Below are 17908 nucleotides of genomic sequence, written 5' to 3'. Positions count from 1 at the left end.
CACTTGGCCTGACTGGTGCAGTGACCAGTACTTCTGCTGGTGGCAGTAACCGCATTGATTTACCACATGCTCTGAGGTAATCAGTAAAGTGTCATGGGCAGTGGTTCTCAGATTGGTGTATCTGGAGAATTGCTGCGCCAGAATCATGACAACATTCATGGATTCAACTTGATATTTATTTTTTATTCAGTCACACTGTCCTTTATTACATTTCAAGATGCTGACATACCCGGGATTCAAACTCATTGAGCTACTGTATCTGCCCTTGCATAGAAAGGTAGATAATTTTCTAACTATTTGAAGCTCACCTTGTACTTTGCAGAAAAATGATCAGCATTGTGGCTGAGCAGATCTATGAAGTGTGTGGCTGCAAGAGATTGGATGTGTGGCTGCACACTACATAGATCTGCTCAATTGCAATGCTGATTATGTTTTTACAAAGCACCAGTAGCTTCGTATAGTGTTCATAGTTTTTATGCAGGAACAAAAAGCTCAATGAGTAGGGTGTTTGATTAGAATTCAGAAAGTGCTATTTAATAAACGGTATTGTAACTGAATAACAACGAGCTCTCAAATTAAGTACATGATTGTGATATACAGAGGATTTGTGTTTTATATATATATATATATATATAGAACATGGAAGCAGCCCGGCACTCCGTTGTCCCCAGCGGGATAATGCTCCGGTGCCCTCCTAGGGGTATGGCAACCCCAATATGTACAGCAAGGGAGAAGCGGCAGCACTCAGAGACTTTCACTTTCACGGATAATAAAGCAAAGGGTGCATTTATTAGGTCAACGTTTCGGGGGACAGACCCCCTTCTTCAGGACACTGCAAACTAGTGAATGTGCATAAAAAACAACTTAAATACCTTACCTTTACCGTGAACCTGCGTCCGCCTCCACGTCCCAGCCGTCCGGTGTACGGAGCCCGCGCTTCCGGCAGCGTGTGGCATGCAGTATCCGGAAGTCGCGTCATCCCGCGCCTCGGACCTCCCTGTGACGTGGCTGTGGACAGAGGACAAACGGTAACTATGGAGATGCGACGCAGCGTCGCAACGCTGTGCTGCCACGCATAACAAATGTGACATGTAGTACAGAATAAAAATCTAACAAAACTATTATGAATGAATATATATAAAAATACATGAAAAGCAAGTGTGATACCGTGTAAGAAATAACAAACGAGTAAAAAATAAAACATATATATAAAAATGAATGTGAACAAACAATGCTGGTGTATAAATAAAACTATGCAAATTTATCATAAATATTGACTACTAATAACCCAGCAGGGTCCAGATTGGACCATATAGGGTCCTGTCACAACAAAACTGGTCGGACCAGAGCTCAATGAAAAAAATAAAAATAAATGTAAATATACAACAACATCATCATAATCATGACATCGCTAAGCATCAGATATTAACTGTATGGCAGGTATATTACCCATCTCATCCCTGGAACCAAACTGTCTAAATATACTTTTGAGAATGCACATGCCCGAGCTAGATGATTGAGAACAGGGCATTAGCAGAGGGCATGTTTACCTATGCCAACCCTGGCTAAAGGAAACACTGTAAATTCAGCTGTTCATTGAGGCCCCTGGGGTAGATGGTATCTAATTTAAAGATCCAACGGGCCTCTAGTTGTAATAGTTGGGCCGCTCTATCCCCTCCTCGGGCAGAGGCAGGGACCTGGTCCACTATTTTGTACCTAACCGTGGCCAAGCTGTGCCGCATCTGGGCAAAGTGGCGTGCGACCGGTTGGTCGCTTTTGCCAGTGTTGAGGGCAGCCCTGATGGCCGACCTGTGTAGAGCCATACGTTCCTTAAAAAGGCATTGTGTCTTACCGACGTAATAAAGACTGCAGGGGCAGACCAAAACGTACACTACATATGTAGAACTACAGGTCAGTGGCCATCGGATGCTTATTTTTCTCCCTGTGTGGGGGTGCTGGATGAAATCTCCCGTAAGCATGTAGCTACAGGTCGTGCAGCCTAAACATTTGAAGCAGCCGGGCTTCCGGCTCAAAAAATGCTTGGCTGCCGTAGCTGTTTTAAATCCCGAAATGTCATTTTTGACCACAAGGTCCTTAATATTGGCACTGCGAGTATAGCATGGCATGATTCTCGAGTGTTTCAAAGATGGTAAGCTCGGATCAGAGCTAATAATGGGCCACATCTGTTTGACCCTCTTATTAGTCCTGGAACTGTTAGTGTTAAATTCATTAACCCAAGTTGTTCTATCAGTGTTAGCCTTGGGATTTTGCCCTTTCAGAGCATCACACCTACTCAGAGCCATGACCTTTTTGCGTGCCTGTCTTAAAATGTTATTGGGATAACCCCTCTGGCGGAATTTCTCAGACATCAGATCTAACTGTTGTTCAAAGTCCCCAGGGTCGCTGCAGATTCTGCGAACCCTGAGGAACTGGGAAAACGGCAAGCCTCTAACCAACGATCTAGGGTGAAAACTGTCGTAACGTAACAGGGAATTTCGGTCGGTGGGTTTGCTGTATAGTGAAGTGTGGATCAAGCCATCATTCACAGTGATTTTGATATCAAGAAAACAAATTTCAGTGACATGCGAAGTGAGTGTGAATTTAACCGGGCTGGTTGATACATTGTGTTCCTCTATTAAAGTGTAAAAAACTTGGGGGTCATGTGTCCAAAACAAAATTAAATCATCTATATATCGAAAATATAGAGAAATATGGTCAGCAATGGATGTCTGTTCAAAAAACAGTCCACGTTCTATTTCCCACATGTAGGCATTAGCCAGTGACGGAGCCACTGCCGACCCCATTGCACATCCTTTCTTCTGTATGAAGAACCGGCCATTAAACAAAAAATAATTATGTGTAAGTGTAAACTCTAATAACGTGATGAAAAAATCTATGTCTGGCCCGGTGTACAATGGATTGTTGGTAATAAGGTGTCTTACTGCCATGAGGCCAGCTTGGTGCGGAATGCACGTATATAAGCTGGTAACATCTAACGTGTGTAATGTGGTGTCTGGATCAACCGGCCCGAATTCAACCAACTTCCTCAAAAGCATGTTGGAGTCCTTCAAGTGGGTGAAGGTAGCCTGGATGCAGGGCTGTAAATATGCGTCCAGGAAAATGGCCAGTGCTTCACATAATGAACCCCTGGCGGAAATGATGGGCCGGCCAGGGGGGTGTTGGGCATTTTTGTGCAGTTTGGGGATGGCGTAAAATATGGGGGTGACTGGGAACCTGCAACATAACTTGTGAAATATTTCTTGAGAGATAAGCCCTTCAGACAAAGCTGAATTTAGAAAGACATCTAGCTCAGATTTAAACTCTAGGGTGGGGTCAACTGGCAATTCGCTATATGTCTCACTATCAGCCAATAGGCTGTCACATTCTGCAATATAGAAATCTATGTCCAAAACGACAATCCCCCCACCCTTATCGGCTCCCCTAATGACTATGTCCTGTCGACCCTGGAGTGACTTAAGCGCCAACTGTTCTTCTCGTGAGAGGTTTTTATTAGTCCAGGGGGCAGGTGCATTCTGGAGACCGTCCATCATCCGGGTAAAGGTCTTGATGGACGAATTCGTAGAAATAGGATCAAATCTGGAAGTCATACCAAGTTTCCCAATCTGCGGCGGCAGACTTGACTTAGCTTGAGGCACGGTGGATTTGTCAAAATGTTCACGCAATTTGAGAGTTCTATTGAACTTGTAAGTCTCTACTTTCCACTTAAATTTATCCGGGGACTTGGTGGGGACATATGCCAGTCCTTTGGCTAAAACAGATGTCTCTGCCTGGGAAAGAGGCACCGAGGATAAGTTGAAGATAACATCTGTGTCTACCTTGGGGGACGGCCGCCCCTTTTGCCGCCTCGACTGCCCACCCCTGCGGGTTGGCGTTTTCTTCTGCCAGAGGCCACTGCGCGGGTGATTGCCCCTAAAGGGGCCCCCTGTGAGGAAGGGGTTTGATCCACATTGGGTGCATCATCGGTTTCGCTGGCTGACGTGCTACGTTGCGAATACTGGATGCGTTGTCTTCGGAAACCTCTGCCTCGATGTTGTCCAGAGGGAGCTGAGGTGTTGGATAACCAAGTGTAGACACGGTGTTGCTCATAGTCAGCCTGCACTTTCTTCAGTTTGTCCTTTTTAAACTTAATTAACTCGGTGCGATACCCCTCTATCTGGGTAGATAACTTTTCAAGCCAATTTGTAGACTTGTCTCCAGTGAGAGTATTCATGTGTTGATCCTCAAATGTTTTCAATTTGTCCCGTGTGCAGGTGACCTCTCTGGTGGACTCTTCGATGACAAGTAACATTAGGTCCATCGCACACTTGTTGAGGACTGCAATCCATCTTTTGCAGAAGGTGGGATTGTGCCGTCCAATGGTGGGGGAGTTCTGCACTCGAAACCCCCTAGGGATTTGCTTATTTCTGAAGTAGTCCGATAGTGTGCGGCCATGAAACATGAAATCTATTTCACGTTTCTTTAATTTAAAAAGTTCTACCGAGAACTTTTTAAATTAAAGAAACGTGAAATAGATTTCATGTTTCATGGCCGCACACTATCGGACTACTTCAGAAATAAGCAAATCCCTAGGGGGTTTCGAGTGCAGAACTCCCCCACCATTGGACGGCACAATCCCACCTTCTGCAAAAGATGGATTGCAGTCCTCAACAAGTGTGCGATGGACCTAATGTTACTTGTCATCGAAGAGTCCACCAGAGAGGTCACCTGCACACGGGACAAATTGAAAACATTTGAGGATCAACACATGAATACTCTCACTGGAGACAAGTCTACAAATTGGCTTGAAAAGTTATCTACCCAGATAGAGGGGTATCGCACCGAGTTAATTAAGTTTAAAAAGGACAAACTGAAGAAAGTGCAGGCTGACTATGAGCAACACCGTGTCTACACTTGGTTATCCAACACCTCAGCTCCCTCTGGACAACATCGAGGCAGAGGTTTCCGAAGACAACGCATCCAGTATTCGCAACGTAGCACGTCAGCCAGCGAAACCGATGATGCACCCAATGTGGATCAAACCCCTTCCTCACAGGGGGCCCCTTTAGGGGCAATCACCCGCGCAGTGGCCTCTGGCAGAAGAAAACGCCAACCCGCAGGGGTGGGCAGTCGAGGCGGCAAAAGGGGCGGCCGTCCCCCAAGGTAGACACAGATGTTATCTTCAACTTATCCTCGGTGCCTCTTTCCCAGGCAGAGACATCTGTTTTAGCCAAAGGACTGGCATATGTCCCCACCAAGTCCCCGGATAAATTTAAGTGGAAAGTAGAGACTTACAAGTTCAATAGAACTCTCAAATTGCGTGAACATTTTGACAAATCCACCGTGCCTCAAGCTAAGTCAAGTCTGCCGCCGCAGATTGGGAAACTTGGTATGACTTCCAGATTTGATCCTATTTCTACGAATTCGTCCATCAAGACCTTTACCCGGATGATGGACGGTCTCCAGAATGCACCTGCCCCCTGGACTAATAAAAACCTCTCACGAGAAGAACAGTTGGCGCTTAAGTCACTCCAGGGTCGACAGGACATAGTCATTAGGGGAGCCGATAAGGGTGGGGGGATTGTCGTTTTGGACATAGATTTCTATATTGCAGAATGTGACAGCCTATTGGCTGATAGTGAGACATATAGCGAATTGCCAGTTGACCCCACCCTAGAGTTTAAATCTGAGCTAGATGTCTTTCTAAATTCAGCTTTGTCTGAAGGGCTTATCTCTCAAGAAATATTTCACAAGTTATGTTGCAGGTTCCCAGTCACCCCCATATTTTACGCCATCCCCAAACTGCACAAAAATGCCCAACACCCCCCTGGCCGGCCCATCATTTCCGCCAGGGGTTCATTATGTGAAGCACTGGCCATTTTCCTGGACGCATATTTACAGCCCTGCATCCAGGCTACCTTCACCCACTTGAAGGACTCCAACATGCTTTTGAGGAAGTTGGTTGAATTCGGGCCGGTTGATCCAGACACCACATTACACACGTTAGATGTTACCAGCTTATATACGTGCATTCCGCACCAAGCTGGCCTCATGGCAGTAAGACACCTTATTACCAACAATCCATTGTACACCGGGCCAGACATAGATTTTTTCATCACGTTATTAGAGTTTACACTTACACATAATTATTTTTTGTTTAATGGCCGGTTCTTCATACAGAAGAAAGGATGTGCAATGGGGTCGGCAGTGGCTCCGTCACTGGCTAATGCCTACATGTGGGAAATAGAACGTGGACTGTTTTTTGAACAGACATCCATTGCTGACCATATTTCTCTATATTTTCGATATATAGATGATTTAATTTTGTTTTGGACACATGACCCCCAAGTTTTTTACACTTTAATAGAGGAACACAATGTATCAACCAGCCCGGTTAAATTCACACTCACTTCGCATGTCACTGAAATTTGTTTTCTTGATATCAAAATCACTGTGAATGATGGCTTGATCCACACTTCACTATACAGCAAACCCACCGACCGAAATTCCCTGTTACGTTACGACAGTTTTCACCCTAGATCGTTGGTTAGAGGCTTGCCGTTTTCCCAGTTCCTCAGGGTTCGCAGAATCTGCAGCGACCCTGGGGACTTTGAACAACAGTTAGATCTGATGTCTGAGAAATTCCGCCAGAGGGGTTATCCCAATAACATTTTAAGACAGGCACGCAAAAAGGTCATGGCTCTGAGTAGGTGTGATGCTCTGAAAGGGCAAAATCCCAAGGCTAACACTGATAGAACAACTTGGGTTAATGAATTTAACACTAACAGTTCCAGGACTAATAAGAGGGTCAAACAGATGTGGCCCATTATTAGCTCTGATCCGAGCTTACCATCTTTGAAACACTCGAGAATCATGCCATGCTATACTCGCAGTGCCAATATTAAGGACCTTGTGGTCAAAAATGACATTTCGGGATTTAAAACAGCTACGGCAGCCAAGCATTTTTTGAGCCGGAAGCCCGGCTGCTTCAAATGTTTAGGCTGCACGACCTGTAGCTACATGCTTACGGGAGATTTCATCCAGCACCCCCACACAGGGAGAAAAATAAGCATCCGATGGCCACTGACCTGTAGTTCTACATATGTAGTGTACGTTTTGGTCTGCCCCTGCAGTCTTTATTACGTCGGTAAGACACAATGCCTTTTTAAGGAACGTATGGCTCTACACAGGTCGGCCATCAGGGCTGCCCTCAACACTGGCAAAAGCGACCAACCGGTCGCACGCCACTTTGCCCAGATGCGGCACAGCTTGGCCACGGTTAGGTACAAAATAGTGGACCAGGTCCCTGCCTCTGCCCGAGGAGGGGATAGAGCGGCCCAACTATTACAACTAGAGGCCCGTTGGATCTTTAAATTAGATACCATCTACCCCAGGGGCCTCAATGAACAGCTGAATTTACAGTGTTTCCTTTAGCCAGGGTTGGCATAGGTAAACATGCCCTCTGCTAATGCCCTGTTCTCAATCATCTAGCTCGGGCATGTGCATTCTCAAAAGTATATTTAGACAGTTTGGTTCCAGGGATGAGATGGGTAATATACCTGCCATACAGTTAATATCTGATGCTTAGCGATGTCATGATTATGATGATGTTGTTGTATATTTACATTTATTTTTATTTTTTTCATTGAGCTCTGGTCCGACCAGTTTTGTTGTGACAGGACCCTATATGGTCCAATCTGGACCCTGCTGGGTTATTAGTAGTCAATATTTATGATAAATTTGCATAGTTTTATTTATACACCAGCATTGTTTGTTCACATTCATTTTTATATATATGTTTTATTTTTTACTCGTTTGTTATTTCTTACACGGTATCACACTTGCTTTTCATGTATTTTTATATATATTCATTCATAATAGTTTTGTTAGATTTTTATTCTGTACTACATGTCACATTTGTTATGCGTGGCAGCACAGCGTTGCGACGCTGCGTCGCATCTCCATAGTTACCGTTTGTCCTCTGTCCACAGCCACGTCACAGGGAGGTCCGAGGCGCGGGATGACGCGACTTCCGGATACTGCATGCCACACGCTGCCGGAAGCGCGGGCTCCGTACACCGGACGGCTGGGACGTGGAGGCGGACGCAGGTTCACGGTAAAGGTAAGGTATTTAAGTTGTTTTTTATGCACATTCACTAGTTTGCAGTGTCCTGAAGAAGGGGGTCTGTCCCCCGAAACGTTGACCTAATAAATGCACCCTTTGCTTTATTATCCGTGAAAGTGAAAGTCTCTGAGTGCCGCCGCTTCTCCCTTGCTGTATATATATATATATATATATATATATATACACACACTATACAAAGTAACTGGCACTCACTGAATCCATACTGTAACTGTCCCGGTGCCTTCACATGCTGGATCACCAGCAATACATACACAGAGAGTAGGTGCGGCACTCGCAGAAAAAGATGACAAACTCAATAATCTCTATATCTCTTGATAAAGAGATTATTGAGTTTGTCATCTTTTTCTGCGAGTGCCGCACCTACTCTCTGTGTATATACAGTATATATATATTAGTGATATGCACCGGAAATTTTTCGGGTTTTGGTTTTGGATTCGGTTCCGCAGCCGTGTTTTGGATTCAGACGCGTTTTGGCAAAACCTCCCTGAAATTTTTTTGTCGGATTCGGGTGTTTTTTACAAAAAACCCTCAAAAACAGCTTAAATCATAGAATTTGGGGGTCATTTTGATCCCATAGTATTATTAACCTCAATAACCATAATTTACACTCATTTTCAGTCTATTCTGAAAACCTCACACCTCAGAATATTATTTTTAGTCCTAAAATTTGCACCGAGGTCGCTGGATGGCTAAGCTAAGTGACACAAGTGGCCGACACAAACACCTGGCCCATCTAGGAGTGGCACTGCAGTGTCAGGCAGGATGGCACTTCAAAAAAATAGTCCCCAAACAACACATGATGCAAAGAAAAAAAAGAGGCGCACCAAGGTCGCTGTGTGACTAAGCTAAGCAACACAAGTGGCCGACACAAACACCTGGCCCATCTAGGAGTGGCACTGCAGTGTCAGACAGGATGGCACTTCAAAAAAATAGTCCCCAAACAGCACATGATGCAAAGAAAAAAAGAGGCGCAATGAGGTAGCTATGTGACTAAGCTAAGCGACTCAAGTGGCCGACACAAACACCTGGCCCATCTAGGAGTGGCACTGCAGTGTCAGACAGGATGGCACTTCAAAAAATAGTCCCCAAACAGCACATGATGCAAAGAAAAAAAGAGGCGCACCAAGGTCGCTGTGTGACTAAGCTAAGCGACACAAGTGGCCGACACAAACACCTGGCCCATCTAGGAGTGGCATTGCAGTGTCAGGCAGGATGGTACTTCAAAAAAATTGTCCCCAAACAGCACATGATGCAAAGAAAAAAAGAGGCGCAATGAGGCAGCTGTGTGACTAAGCTAAGCGACCCAAGTGGCCGACACAAACACCTGGCCCATCTAGGAGTGGCACTGCAGTGTCAGGCAGGATGGCACTTCAAAAATATAGTCCCCAAACAGCACATGATGCAAAGAAAAAAAGAGGCGCAATGAGGTAGCTGTGTGACTAAGCTAAGCGACCCAAGTGGCCGACACAAACACCTGGCCCATCTAGGAGTGGCACTGCAGTGTCAGGCAGGATGGCACTTCAAAAATATAGTCCCCAAACAGCACATGATGCAAAGAAAAAAAGAGGCGCACCAAGGTCGCTGTGTGACTAAGCTAAGCGACACAAGTGGCCGACACAAACACCTGGCCCATCTAGGAGTGGCACTGCAGTGGCAGGCAGGATGGCACTTCAAAAAAATAGTCCCCAAACAGCACATGATGCAAAGAAAAAAAGAGGCACACCAAGGTCGCTGTGTGACTAAGCTAAGCGACACAAGTGGCCGACACAAACACCTGGCCCATCTAGGAGTGGCACTGCAGTTTTCTAGTGAGAGGATGAGTGCTTCCATCCTCATGTGAATCTGAACCACTAGCCATGAACCAGGCCAGGGCCTCAGCCGTTCCTTGCCACTCCGTGCCGTAAATGGCATATTGGCAAGTTTACGCTTCTCATCAGACGCTTTCAATTTTGATTTTTGGGTCATTTTACTGAACTTTTGTTTTTTGGATTTTACATGCTCTCTACTATGACATTGGGCATGGCAGACGACGTTGATGGCATTTCATCGTCTCGGCCATGACTAGTGGCAGCAGCTTCAGCACGAGGTGGAAGTGGATCTTGATCTTTCCCTATTTTAACCTCCACATTTTTGTTCTCCATTTTTTAATGTGTGGAATTATATGCCAGTATCAATAGCAATGGCCTACTACTATATATACTGCGCACAACTGAAATGCACCACAGGTATGGATGGATAGTATACTTGACGACACAGAGGTAGGTAGAGCAGTGGCCTTCCGTACCGTACTGCTATATATACTGGTGGTCACTGTCCGCAAACTGCAAAACTAAAATGCACCACAGGTATAGAATCTAGATGGATAGTATACTTGACGACACAGAGGTAGGTAGACCAGTGGCCTTCCGTACCGTACTGCTATATATACTGGTGGTCACTGTCAGCAAAACTCTGCACTGTACTCCTCCTATATAATACTGCTGGTCCCCAGTCCCCACAATAAAGCAGTGTGAGCACAGATATATGCAGCACACTGAGCACAGATATGGAGCGTTTTTCAGGCAGACAACGTATAATACTGGTGGTCACTGGTCAGCAAAACTCTGCACTGTACTCCTCCTATATAATACTACTGGTCCCCAGTCCCCACAATAAAGCAGTGTGAGCACAGATATATGCAGCACACTGAGCACAGATATGGAGCGTTTTTCAGACAGAGAACGGATAAAACTGGTGGTCTCTGATCAGCAAAACTCTGCACTGTACTCCTCCTATATAATACAGCTGCTCCCCAGTCCCCACAATTAAGCAATAAGCACAAATATTTGCATCAACATTAATAAACGGAGAGGACGCCAGCCACGTCCTATCCCTAACATTTCCAATGCACGAGTGAAAATGGCGGCGACGTGCGGCTGCTTATATAGAATCCGAATCTCGTGAGAATCCGACAGCGGGATGATGACGTTCGGGCGCGCTCGGGTTAACCGAGCCATACGGGAGAATCCGAGTATGCCTCGGACCCGTGTAAAATGGGTGAAGTTCGGGGGGGTTCGGTTTCCGAGGAAACGAACCCGCTCATCACTAATATATATTTATATATATATATATATATATATATAGATATATATATAGATATATATATAATGTGAGAAGGGGCATCATAGCATAAGCTTCCTCAGGAATCAATCTTGTCATGCCACTTCCCCAAGAGGCATGTGCCCTATGTCCCTATTGGAAAAATGGGGGGGAGGGTGGTGGGAATCTTTTCTCTCTTTGGCACAAGGCACCAAAAATTCTAGTTACGGCTCTTAGTGGCTGGCACTTCCGTGACAGAACTCTCTCCACATCACATTGTGTATGAAGCCCCATTGGCTACTGCAGGGTAGTTCATGGCAGAGACCCAGCGGATGGAGGTAATACATACGGAAATTCTGTAAAAACCCTGAAAATTATCATTTTACCACATTTTCGCTTTAGTACATCCCACCTTGTGTTTGCAAAACAGTTATGTCAGTTGGTACTTTATCTCACTCAACTTTATCTTTCTTCAAGTTTTGATCAAAAATACCCCCATTTATCATATAAGCAATAAGAAAGACCTTTTTTTTAACACTTATCATTGCAGTCATACAATGTATATCTTTGGGCTGGGTTGAAATCTGAACCTTTCAGGTGTTAGTTTGAACACCATGTTGGCAATTGTACGGTATATCACATATGTGTCTATATTTACACTAACATCTCAGTTGCTATGTTAAAATGATGGCAGGCCGTTTTATTTCCATTACTTTATTGACCACCTCCAGCACATTCTTAGTAGTTGCACATTAATATGACAATGTCCCACAGACATTGCACAACAGCCTGACACCACACACCTTGGGGATAATCACTGTCACTCTTGTCTTCTGCATTGCTTTCTATGACACTGTCCTCTCCTGATCACTCAGCATCAGATTGTTCCCACAACATTTAAGGTTCCTTTCTCAAGTATTACATAGACACGTGAGCTTTGTTGTTATGCTTGTGCTCCCTGGCATTGCAGTCTTACTGAAAAAATATTGACACCTCAATTTCAGGCTTTGTACACTATTGGTTTCTGCATGCCTCAAATGCAGTCACTGTTTCACTTTCTACAGCTCTTGCCAGACTCCCATTCAGCGTTCTGGCTAGCGTATCTCACAGCTGCAGCTTTCTCGACATCTCTTTAGTCAGTCCTTGGTGCAACATGCATGCGGTCGATAAGGTGAAGTCTATAACAATGGTTTTGGACTTGGCACAAGTCACACACTGACAAACTCCCTGGAGCTTGGCTAGGATAGGACATTAAACTACTTGAATTCTAATCTCAATTTTTTCATCTTTTCAGTTTTTCAACCTGGAAGTATTTTGCACTTGGTACCAAGGGTCATGTACCTATATTAAGGACCATGCACCCATATTAAGGTTCATGCACCCATATTATTTTAATTATGGAATGTTAAGTGTTTGTTTCTGAACTTGTGAAAGGGTTACGTTTCTCTTGCTAACAAACAAGATAATTGATATTACCAATTTAAAAATAGGATTTCTTGAACTATTAATTTTGAAGGCAGCTGTTAGTGAGCATTACATACTCATATTTTATTAAAAGCATCTTTTGCTTGTTAACTAAAATTATATATTGTTTTCTATATACTGTATAATGCACAGAGCTGTTTTTAGAAAGCAGCAGAATAAAGCCCTAAATCTGCCAACTTGAACGGCTAATTACTCTTTAAACTATTCAAGGCTTTCAATATAGCAAGTCTCTTCTATTAGTACGGTTCATTTTTTTCTTTCTCTTTATTTTTTTTTCTTTACAGAATCATTTAGGTAAGGCCACTGCAGTGTTTTAGCCTAATTAAATATTACAGGAATTTCTCTATTACCTGTCTGGTGATTATACTAAATTTTTAATGCTGTAAAATATTATCCAGTACATCTTGTATGTACCTTACAATCTGTTCTCTCTCCGGAGTTTACTGTCTGTAACTCGTTGTTTTTATGCACTGATCACAAAGAGGGGGAAAAAATTGGATACATATCATTGCTGATGAATAAAACACACAATAACTTCTCAATCCTGATTGTATGCTGTGGGTCAAAGAGTCGTACCAAATAACGAAGTACTGTAAGCCTTTGATAAATTGTACATATTAAAAGGGTACAGGTTGGTTTGCGTATGTCTTTAAGCGGAAAATAATTGTTTTCCAGAGAGGCTGTCAGCTGTGTAATAGAAAAATGTATATGTATTTCAGCCTCCCTTCTTTTCTCTCTCTTAATATAAAAGCTCAGCTCTGCCGAGATGCGCAGTTAGTTTTCAGCCCAGGTACAACTGTAAGATGCCAAAGACCAAGTAATGGTCATTTCACCTTGTACCCTATATGATTTGGTCAGATAAGATAAATGACCTGAGAAATAAGCCTGAAGGACTCAAGCTTAGGTGGAATTGGAAACCAGCATTATCTTAAGTACATAAACATATACACAAATGTTTTTAAGTTCATTTAGTACTTAGTAAATGTAGTATTTAGTAGAGTTAGTCAAATATGGCTATAATATAGAATATAATTAGAGAGTACAGTTTTGTTTTTTTTGAGTGATAAAAAAGACCCTTCTATTGAAACCATGCTCCGCAACACCCTTCCTTTCCCCTGGTTTGCTCTTTATTCACCCTGACCTTTTCATTGGCATACTGTCGCTTCTGCTGGGATTCAACAGTCTCTGGCACCATCTCCGTCTCTTGGAACACTGCCCCCTCTTCCCTGACTAACTGTCCATTAAAATGTTCTCCTGATCGGTTACACTATTCATTCTCCCTGTGCATCCAATCCACCATCCATGTTCCTGCATTCTCTTCCCGTCCCGATACCGTATGCCCCAGGGCCCTCTTCTGCTGCCCCCTCCACAGTGGTTTTGTCTCTGCCACTCTCTTGTCTCTCCATTGACAGCAATTTTAAGGGACCTTTACTTGTCTCCTCATACTCTTCATTCTCCCAAGACACCTGCATGATTTCTCTTTGCACCCTATTTAAAGATACATCTGGTTAGTAGGTGATGCCGAAGACAGACTGTTTGAATATCAATATCTTGTACATCAAACAGAGGACTCTAGGGGCAGTATTAAATTGTTTGAAAAGTCAGTTGGTTGTCTGTTTTTTCCTATCAAAAAGACAGTAAAAAACAGACACCCAACCGTCTTTTCAAACAATTGAATATCCCCGTAGAAGTCATTTAAAAAGCCAGAAGCAGATGAGCAAAGTGTTGACAACTCTTGAAAAGTACTGAGCAGATGCAGTAATGTACACAGATTTGTGGAGAAGAGTAAAAACAAGATTGATCTTTGCAGAATTATATAAATGAAATGAGCTAAAGGGACAGAAGGGCAGAGATATTTTTTAATTACACAAAGTCACTTTAAAATTTGCAACAGTCTTGATCTGGCGGAGATCAGCTTTTCTATATATCTGCAAGTTTCTATTCAGCGGTGAAGTGCTATCTACATTTCTGGGCATAATTTGTCCAATATAAACAAAACAGCATATAATATACAAAACTATCTGCCACCAACACCAAGTGGTCAAAATGAACAGACTGGGGACTAAGGGGTTGTTTGGTGGCTTTGGGTTGTGGCCTCATTTGTCCTTCTTTTACAACCAAGAATGCTGTGAGTTATGCCTCAGTAGTGCACATGCTACACTTTCCTTACATACATTGATTTTTCCCATGAGCTCTCCAAGGGGGAGATATACAGTATCAAGCCTTTGTGAGAGACAAAGTACCAACCAATCAGCTTCTATTATTTTACAGGCTGTGATAGATAAATGACAGAATCTGATTTGTTGGCACTTTGTCTCCAGTTTTCTCTCTCCAAGGCTTGATACATTTCTCCATAGCATATAGAGGTGATAAATAAATAAAAAATCATAATGCACAACAGAAAAACATTCTTATGTGGTTGTGTCTGACTATACAGCAATAGGTTAAATAAATGTTAATACAGTACATTACTAACTGGACAGCAGAAGTACCCTTATTGCTCCTCAATTACACCCCCTCATTTGTGTCAATCGTTTCAATTACTGCCATATTCCAGTGGAAACACCCAACCTCATCCGATCTTGGAAGCTAAGCGTTGGTAAGCCTGATTAGTACCCTATTGGGTGACCATTTGGGAATATCAGGTGCAGTAAAAAAGGAACCTTCGATTGCAAACAGTAGAAGTGTTAGAGCAATTTCTGAACTTCCTATACCTACATTTGCTTTATTTATTTATATCCCCTACATTTTATAGAATTGTATTCAACTCTATGACACTCTTTCAGGCAAGTTTATTATTTTTTGGCCATGAATACCAATTAGATATTGAAAAATTTCTTTTTTGGATCTTATTTATAGCAAACAGAGTTCCTACCAGGGGTTAAACCTCCGTTAATTGACTTTTTTAATTATTAATTATACTCCCTTTTATGCCTGTTATCTTGGTTTCATTAGATCATTAATTCTGTACCTACCCTTAATTATCACCACTGAGATTATATGTGTATGGTCTTGTTTGGTACTCCTCATCTCTGAGATCAGCTAAGGCATATTAATTGCTCTTAATTCATATTTTTTCACCACAGGTGCCCCATACTCTTTATCAGTGTAACCTGTTTTTCATTAGTGACCTTGTTAACTAACGATATAGGAATTCTTTTTCCAATTCACTGGTACAATCTAAATTTTGTATATGTATTTATTTATTATGTTTATTATTATATGCATATTTTGTGTATCTTGAACACTTTCTGGTATCAAATTCTCTTTATTTTATACTTTATTGTATTAAAAGTTAAGTCTTAATAAATTCATTGTAAATTTCAAAGTGTGCCCCAACACAGAGTCTTTCTTTGTTCTTTCCCCTATACGACTATTACTGACTCTGGGAGCACCACCAACCACCAATAATTTTGAGATACCCCTATTAAGGATCATTTAGCTCGGTATTGTTGGTTTCTTGAACAGTTTTCTACAATCTTTGTACAAATCTATGTTCATTATTTTTCTATATAACTTTCCTGTGCGGATCCAAACCAAATCCTTCTGTTAACCCTGTGATAGATAAATGACAGAATCTGATTTGTTGGCACTTTGTCTCCAGTTTTCTCTCTCCAAGGCTTGATACATTTCCCCATAGCATATAGAGGTGATAAATAAATAAAAATTCATAATGCACAACAGAAAAACATTCTTATGTGGTTGTGTCTGACTATACAGCAATAGGTTAAATAAATGTTAATACAGTACATTTGTCTGAAAAGTCACAGTATCCTGTGTTTTGGTAAATAACCAAAGGAGACAGGAAGTCACAGGGGCCCTTAATGAGCAGAAAAAAAGTCCTATAGCTCCAGAGCTTGCACAGTCAACCTCTCACAGCATGCCCCATTAGTTAATTGCTTAATTAATATCCATGATGACATTAAAGGATGGAGAGCTTGTTTCCGTAATTACTCATCCAGTCTGTAAAGACATTTTCCCTGTGGATGTCCCAGCCACCCCAACACTGCAACCTTCCAGTGTGAGCAAGAGAGACCTGTATCACTACAATATGATGGTGGGCTCTCTATTGACCAGTTAATCTCTGCTGTGATTGTTAATGGGTCATTAGAGAGGTAACTGGATGGAAACAACAGAAAAGCTGATAAACTCCACCGGCCCTCTGTAGCATAGCACTGTCACCAGTAATTAAAAGAAAAAGACAATGGCAGTCTTTCTTAGTTGCCCCCATCATTATCTTTGCCACCAGTATCTCTTTATCATTTTTTTAAATTTGTTATGGAAAAATACATTATTCTGATCTATTTGTGACCCTTACTGCTATGTAATTTCTTTCCATTTCACCTATCACAAACGCAATTGCAAGTTCTTCCCAGAAAAACGCCAGGTTATTACAGCGTGAGAATGATTCCCACCTCCAATGGGGAAATGAGACAAGACACAGAATGGCAGGAAGCCAGCTCTCCCAGCACAATGCATCACAGACAAAGTACAAAAGGACAAGTTTGTGTTCTGTTCACTTTACTTGATAGAGCTCAAGACAGCAATGAGAATATCTGTGTCTCACACATAGCCACAAATGATAGGTTTGGGAGATGCAGCAAAGGCGTCTCATTACCTGGAATGTCCAGTGGAGCAGACAGCAGCTTTCTCCTCAGCACCGGGGATTAATGGGAGCACTTCAGCCTCTTGCAAAGGCCCCGCTATTACTTTCATTCTGTTAAACAAAATGCACAGCAAACAGCTGGCATGGTCCATTTTCTGAGGCTCCCAATGTTCTTTTCCTCACTTAATACAAAGGAATTAAACCAAGGGTCCTCCATTGCCATTATGATGTTTTAAACTTTACAGGATATGTCAGGCCATGAGGCCAAGAGCATAACACTGACTTAAAGTTCTCTCAGCAGAAACACACTAGATAAAACCTTTTTAGTGTTTTTTGAAAATGTAAAAGGCCAATAAAATAAAAAATACATCTTGTCATATATACAGTAAAGGATCTCCTAGTAATATTCACCAGTACACATGTAAAGACTGTAAGAACATACTACAGTATATGAGAACTGATATACAGGCATGCTGTGCACATACAGCACAGTAAATACCAAGGGGTCTATGTGCTAAACCTTGGAAAGAGATAAAGTGGATGAAGATAAAGTACCAGCCAACCAGATCCTGTCATGTTTTAAACACAGCCTGTAA

General features: G+C 42.5%; 1 pseudogene; it reads left to right on the top strand.

Annotated features, from left to right (window-relative positions):
* Positions 1–15244: 15244 nt before the first annotated feature.
* Positions 15245–15363, top strand: LOC134893459 (5S ribosomal RNA; annotated as a pseudogene).
* The last annotated feature ends 2545 nt before the right edge of the window (positions 15364–17908 follow it).

This window comes from Pseudophryne corroboree, chromosome 3 (genome assembly GCF_028390025.1).
Source record: "Pseudophryne corroboree isolate aPseCor3 chromosome 3, aPseCor3.hap2, whole genome shotgun sequence".
Classification (NCBI taxonomy): Eukaryota; Metazoa; Chordata; class Amphibia; order Anura; family Myobatrachidae; genus Pseudophryne; species Pseudophryne corroboree.
The sequence above is the reverse complement of the archived record's forward strand: the minus strand, read 5'-3'. Positions and strand labels throughout refer to the sequence as shown.